The sequence below is a fragment of the Nematolebias whitei genome, chromosome 18 (genome assembly GCF_014905685.2).
Source record: "Nematolebias whitei isolate Nwh7 chromosome 18, NemWhi1, whole genome shotgun sequence".
In the NCBI taxonomy this organism is placed as follows: domain Eukaryota; kingdom Metazoa; phylum Chordata; class Actinopteri; order Cyprinodontiformes; family Rivulidae; genus Nematolebias; species Nematolebias whitei.
In genome coordinates, this window is record NC_056515.1 from 37,470,734 (window position 1) to 37,477,500 (window position 6,767).

Below are 6,767 nucleotides of genomic sequence, written 5' to 3' on the forward strand. Positions count from 1 at the left end.
CACAGATGAAAAGCTTTGCACATAAAGTTTGATAAACGTAAAGAAACAATCAACAAAAGAAGGGAAAAAGTACATTTGCAGCACTTCTAAATAAAACCTGGTGATATTTGAGAGATTTAAAATCAGATTATTATCTTTATAAAATGCTTTGGGCACGTTTATAAAATGTAGCTTAAATAAAAGGATCTGTATAGTATTTCCAGAGCCACGCCTAGCCAGCAAACAAACATTAATATGGATTTTATTAATTAAATGAAGAATTGAGCTCATTTGTTTTGGTTGTTAGCCTAATAATTAGCATTAGCATTAGCCTCCAAGAAGTTTTGTCACGAAAATGTTGTAAACAGATAAACGCGACTGTTTTAATCTAAAAGTATTTTCTTGTCTTACCTTTATGTGAGGTAAAATAAACACGTTACAACTTATTTTTTTGCTTATGCTGCTCCTCGGTGGTGCCACAGCTACTGTGTTTTCATTCGGAGTTAAAAAAAACAACAAAACTAAACTACTTCCTTGTTTTGCATTTACGGCGCATGCGCACATGAACCTTGCGTTTAATTGGATCATTGCAAACTAACGTGTGGGGACTAAACAGGGCTAAAACAGCAAATGTGACAAAATATTCTCAAAACACGTGTAATTTATAGTCTCTACAGATGGCAAAGCCGTCGAATAAGAACTAACTGCACTCCTTACTATGATAAATAAGACTGGAAGAAACAAGGAAGTGGAAACAAAGCTTTAAATCATGAGCATCACTGAAGCCTTTACTGCAGGAATGAAATACTATAAAGTTCAAATGGTATATCAGCAACATTTTACCATTAAATCAGACTCTGCCCCTGCAAAGAATAGAATTTATGATGGGATATAAACGTCCATGTGCAAACAGGGAAAACACTTCTCTAGAACTCATAGTTTGTCCTCCCAACACACTCATGCCATTACTTTAAAAACTGACTGTAAGAAGCTTATTTCAGTTCCAGCAAACCCACTTCATAAAATACATACAGTGAAATGCAGCAACTCTACAAGCTTGAACCACTTATAAAGCTCTCGTGGCACTTTTGTAATACAACTACATCCAGGTCATTAGAAAAAGTTGCTGCTGGACAGTTCTACATGCATTCAGGCCAGGGTACGTCTGGCTCCATGGAAAATATCAAACAAGTTGCAGGGTCCAATTCTTATTTTTGTACAAAACTTTGCTTCTGCTGGTGCTCTGATGATAAAAAAAGTGAAACTTTGACATGTTCTTTCTGCTGTGAAAGAGCTGGCAGGGCGTCCTGATCGCCTCAGCGAGCCTGCACTGTGGTGTTAGCTCATTTCCTCTCAGAGCTCTCAAAAGGTGATTCGTCAGAGTGTCTTTGTCTCTTATCATCTCGTTTTGAACGTGGTAAATACGCTCGCTGACAGAAAAGGTCCAATCTGGTGCACCTCCAGACCAGCAAGGGGCGTGTAAATTATTTTAATTTGCACGGAGACTGAACATTTATAACAAGCGCCAGAGGACATACGTGGGTGGCATCACAAGTGGGGAGGAAGTGTTATCAGGTAGTTGCTAGAGCATCCAACAGTGATTTAAAACCAAGTGAATTACATGGCTGCATTTTGAATTGCCAGCATTTGGAAATAACAGTATTATTATAACAACATAATTTTGTGAGCACAGCTTGCAAAACTGTTTTCATACCAACCTCAGCAGGTACCTACATTTAGGATTTAATCTGCTGGAATACACGTCTAAAATGACAATAGGCAGATTTGGACCAGTTATATCCATAATTATTCAACATCAGTGTGGTTTTAAAAACATGGGCTCTTCCTGTGATGGGCACCAGTGACCCCCAGGACTCAAAAAGAAAGAAGCGGGTAAAGATGATGGATGGATAGGTCACTAAAACAGCTGAAGTTATTTTCTCACCTTGTTGATCTGTATTTTCTAAACTTTGCTCTTCTTCGGTGGCCATGAAGTGACCCATGGTTCAACAATGAAGTGAACAGATTAAATAGAAAAATAACCCAGAATAAAATACAAGGGTTAATGTCAAGTTTAGGATTTTTAAGCTCTTGATTGTCAAACTGCTAACAGCTCCTTTCACCATAAAATTTACTGGGAGCAAACGGATTTGTTTCACAACTCAGCGCTTCCATGTGCAAAAACACAGTTCTGCTTAAAACATCCCAGTATTTGCAGAGTCCAGTACACTGGACATGTCTAATCTCTGGTAATAACTGCAGGCTTTCCACTTCATTTCCATCTTGTTTCGACTGGTGATACAACTGGTGCATATTTTGCAAACCCCAGAGTCTTTGCAGGTTAATGAAACAAAATGGCACATCTCAAATCATATTTGCTCATCTCTAAATGCATTTACTGACGATTTTAGACCCTTGGGATATTTGTTTTTTTTATTCAGCAAGTTCCATGATACAGTAGACATCCCCTCCGGAGTCGTGCCCGTCACAAAGAATCAAATTAGGATTGACGTCATTTCTCCAGGCACAGCAGCGTCGACACTGATGATGAATGTCAGTCCTCTTTTATACACAGTATAAGTTGTGTAACACGGCTTGTTTACTTTGCTTTCATAGCTCAAGGTCACGCTGACAAGGAAAAGAAGAAAATATCTGCTGGGGAACTGCAGTAGCTCTGCTGGCATCAGGTGTTGGATGCTTTGGTAAAACGCTTTCATTCCTCGGCATATGCTCCTGTAAATTCTCCACTTTCATCAACATAAAACATTTAGACCAACGAAAACCAATTTTAGTGCCATATTTACTACTTACAGAAAATTACTACAAAAAAGCAGTAGCAAAATGCTTGTAATGTACAAAGTAACTTTATCTGTAGATAATCGAACTATGCGCTGTGACAGAAAAAACAACACCTTTTTGTGTGTTTATTCAGGCTAGTACCTGAAAAAATGAAGATCTCAAACACTTTAGAACCTGACAATGCAGATATAAGTACATGAACCCCCTGAGCCTTTGACAGCATCATGTTCGGGGGGAACTGATGTTCTTGCTCCTCACAACGATCAGGGCTAAACTCTCCCAGCCCATATTGGCATTAAAAAAATTCATGAATACATGGGAAATTGTATTATTTTCAGTTATTCCTTCTCACACATCCATGTAAAGCTCCATAATGAAGCTTTTTTATCATCTATGTTCACTAACATCAGTTAGAAAAACTGGTCACTCCAACCCAAAGAACCAGGTAAATCTGGAACAGTAGCTGGTTCTTTCGTTGCTACTTTTTATTTTATTTTACCAAAGCTAACCCCTGACTTTTTAATGCTTTGGCCATGTAAGAGCACAGACATGACTTAACCAGATTCTTCATCCAAAAATAGCTACTTAATGAAACTTTATAGGTGTTATAAAACCAAAACGTTTGGCTTAATTAGCTTTTACACGAAATGAGTCATACAAAGGCTTTATGACCCTTGGAAGCAAAACAACTACAATAGTGAAAGTAGCTTAACTTTTGGAAAGCACATTGCTTGTCTCTGTAGGGACTGCACTTTCTCCACAGGTTCCTGGTTCCTGGGTGGCACCAATGAGCAGCAGCTGTGGGTCAACGTCCTAACGAGCTCCAGGAGTAAAAAGGACAGAGCTCCTTCCTTGCTGGAGCATTACATGCCTGTTGAGCCTATCAGCCTTCTCTTGGTTTGCTAACTAAAGATTAGTACTTACCTTGTTTGCTCCTAGTGCTTCTACCTGTATGTGCCTGCCTCCTGAAGTTGCTCTGGATTCCTCATTTATCTCCTCATGCCTGCAAAGGAACCTTACTCACCTTCAGCTCAGCCACCTTTTCACCACCAGCCCAACAACATATACCTGGAACCACATCATGTCGAGGTCTCCACGTTCCAGTAGTAGTTCTACAATCTGAGATTCGCCGAACATTCTCCTATAGTCCTGGACTCACCTGGTTTCCTCCTTCCTCAGGTGTTCCAGGCTTCCTTGTAAATAGTACTGTTCGATGTACTCTAAATAGATCACTGTAAACCACAATCGAGTTTGAGTCTGTCTGCCCTCGGTCCGGGACCTCCAAATCGTGATTGCCTCTTGCCTCAAATAATGTGTTAGGACAGGAGTGTCCAATTCTGGTCCTTGAGGGTGTTGATTCACACCTGAATCAATGATTGAATTAACTCTTCCTGTTCTGTAAAAAGTTGATACCCACTCATTGATTTAAACCAGGTATGTGCAGGACAGGGGCCCTCAAGGACCAGGACTGGACCCTCCCTCATGCTAGGAAACCATTCTCACCTACTACCACAGTTTTCATTTTAATACTTATACAGCTGACTGAATTTGTTATTTCTAAATTCTGTGTGGAGCGGTTGCGCAGAGGTTAGCGAAGGTGAATCTGTGATTGGAAGGTTGCCGGTTCAACCCCCCGAACTGGAAACATCAAAATGAGGGTGTGAAAGGTACAGCACCTACACCTGCTTCCACACTAATTTGCCCCACTCTGGGCCCTTGAGCAAGGCCCTTAACCTCCACCATCTGCTCTCTTGGACACCCTAGATGGCAGCGCTCTGCTCCACACAGAGGGCTGTGGTAGCTCAGTGGTCTGTGGTTGCGTCAGGAAGGGCATCCGGTGTTGAAAACAATCGTTAAGTCTTTGTGCGAGTTGGTTCGCTGTGACGCCAAAAGAAGAAATGTTATGTTTCTTGTGTTTTGAAACCGTTTTCAGGCAGGACTCGGAAACGGGACGTAGAATTGAATATATTTAATATATTCAAAAGCGGCAAACTTACATGAGCTCTGGAGGAAGGCAGCCACAGGACGCGAACAGGATGCCCAGACAAGAGCACAGAGACACAGACTTATACACAGACGTTAACGAGGGGATGAACACAAACACCTGGAGACAACAGGTGGTGGAGGAGGAGGAACTGGTTACATGAGGGGAGAAAACAGGAAAGCCGAAGCTAGGACACCACAAGGGGGAGACAAACACAAGAAAACACAATCCTCATAAGTTATTTTTAAATTTCAGCTGTCTGTGGCCGTCATCTTGAATTGTGGCTCTAAACTAAATCAGCTATAGACAGAAATCCATCGATTACTTTGTGAGTGTTTCATTAAAATCCATCTGAAGTTGCACAAGACTTTTGCTAGAAGACAGATAAATGAGCACGCGTACAAAAAAAAGACATCTGGATTGCAGTGTTGGACACTAACTGCTTTATCTCATTTAGATCATTTTATTTTAGCTTAAAACTCTGGCATGAAACGTGACGGGACATATGATATTCTATACCAGGGCTATTCAACGAAAGTGCTCAGGGGGCCACAGTTACTGAAAGCCAAGAGTTCAGGGGCCCAACATTCATCTGTTATTCTCATTAAGTACATTTGTTTTACAATTTAAAGTTTAGTTTTATTTAAAAATGAACTCGAATTGAGCACACCTGTTGGCCTGATTTGGCCCCTGGGCCACCAGTTGAGTAGCCCTGGTCTATACAGAGTGCTTTTAGTTAATATTCACACACACCAAATGGCAAATATTAGGAACTGCAAAGAGTTTAGTGGTTTGTTGTAAATCGGTGATGAAAACAATACGTGCTTGAAGCTTCACCTGCGTTTTAAGGGTCACTGGGCTTTCTTATGTAGATGTGGATCTTAACTGACTGTCTCTCCAGTGAAGAAATGACTAATCTGCTCGTTAAAGCCATTACCAGCCAAAAGCCGCCGTGTGGAAGTGTGGAGACGTGCGGACGTGCTTTTATGTGCTTCAGAATGTAATCAGTGTGAGTTATTAGGGTAATAAGGTTTATTTCTCTGATTTACTGCTTTCCTTTGTGACCCTGTAAACACAGCTGCTGGGCACAGCCACTTTTCACGAGAGATGAAAGACGAGTGATCGAGCCGGGGCTGTTGCGTTTGCAAGCAGTCACAAAATAAAATGTGGCTTTACATAGATTTAAGCCTAAAAATAAAACTGCTGCTTGAGGTGTTTGTTTGAACCCTTGCGATGTCTTGTATAGGGTCCAGTCAGTGGCGTCACGACGATTTGCGGTCGAACTTTGTGGCTTAGTGAACAGTGGACATTTTATTCTGTCACTATGGAGCGATCCGGTTCTTCTTTGAAAAGTAATGTTTATTTTGTTGGTAGCAAAGACTCATCTTTATATAATACAGGCGAGGGACTCAAAAGCTTTCAAACACTGTGATACATCAGAGGTCGCCTAGTACTTTGGTGTGGAACATTTCAGACTCATGCTGAATCAAGCCTGACAACTTCATGATTTATTTTACCATTTTTTAAAGATTTCTCCATAAATCAGAGGATTTGCACTATAAGATGTTTCCACATAAAGCTTCACATGTTGAACTCATCCCTAATGTTCATCCTGTTTTAGGAGTCCATTTCCAGAACACTGTCTTTTTCTTCCAACAGCAAGTAGATCTTGCTAAATTCAGTTCCAGTTACTTTGTGGTGATACATTAAAATGTTTTAAGTGAGTGAAGCTGTTTTTGTCCCCAGTTGTAGAGCGAAAAGGGAGAATTGGAAATACCCTCCTTCTGTCCATCCGTGCATGTTGCGAGTGCAATAACTTGAAATATAAGCGAGTTATTGACTTCCATTTTGGCACGTGGCTGCATCTAGATGTTAGAAAGTTTCCTTTTGAAAATTAGGTTGTCATGTCAAAATCCAAGATGGCCACACCATATGTATACATATATACATATATGTATACATATATACATATATATATATATATATATATATATATATATATACA

The 6,767-nt window shown here is 40.3% G+C and overlaps 1 protein-coding gene across 2 annotated transcripts in view; it reads right to left on the minus strand.

Moving 5' to 3' along the window:
* LOC119425146 (transmembrane protein 230) overlaps window positions 1–6,767 on the minus strand; it is a 65,734-nt gene that overhangs the window by 8,566 nt on the left and 50,401 nt on the right. Inside the window, exon 1 of one of the 2 annotated variants that reach the window (XM_037692681.1) lies at window positions 391–520. The exons of the other annotated variant lie outside the window; for it this stretch is intronic. The gene's annotated coding sequence lies outside the window, so the exon portion shown is untranslated. Of the gene's footprint in view, window positions 1–390; window positions 521–6,767 lie in introns of those variants that run through there. 2 annotated transcript variants of the gene reach the window in all.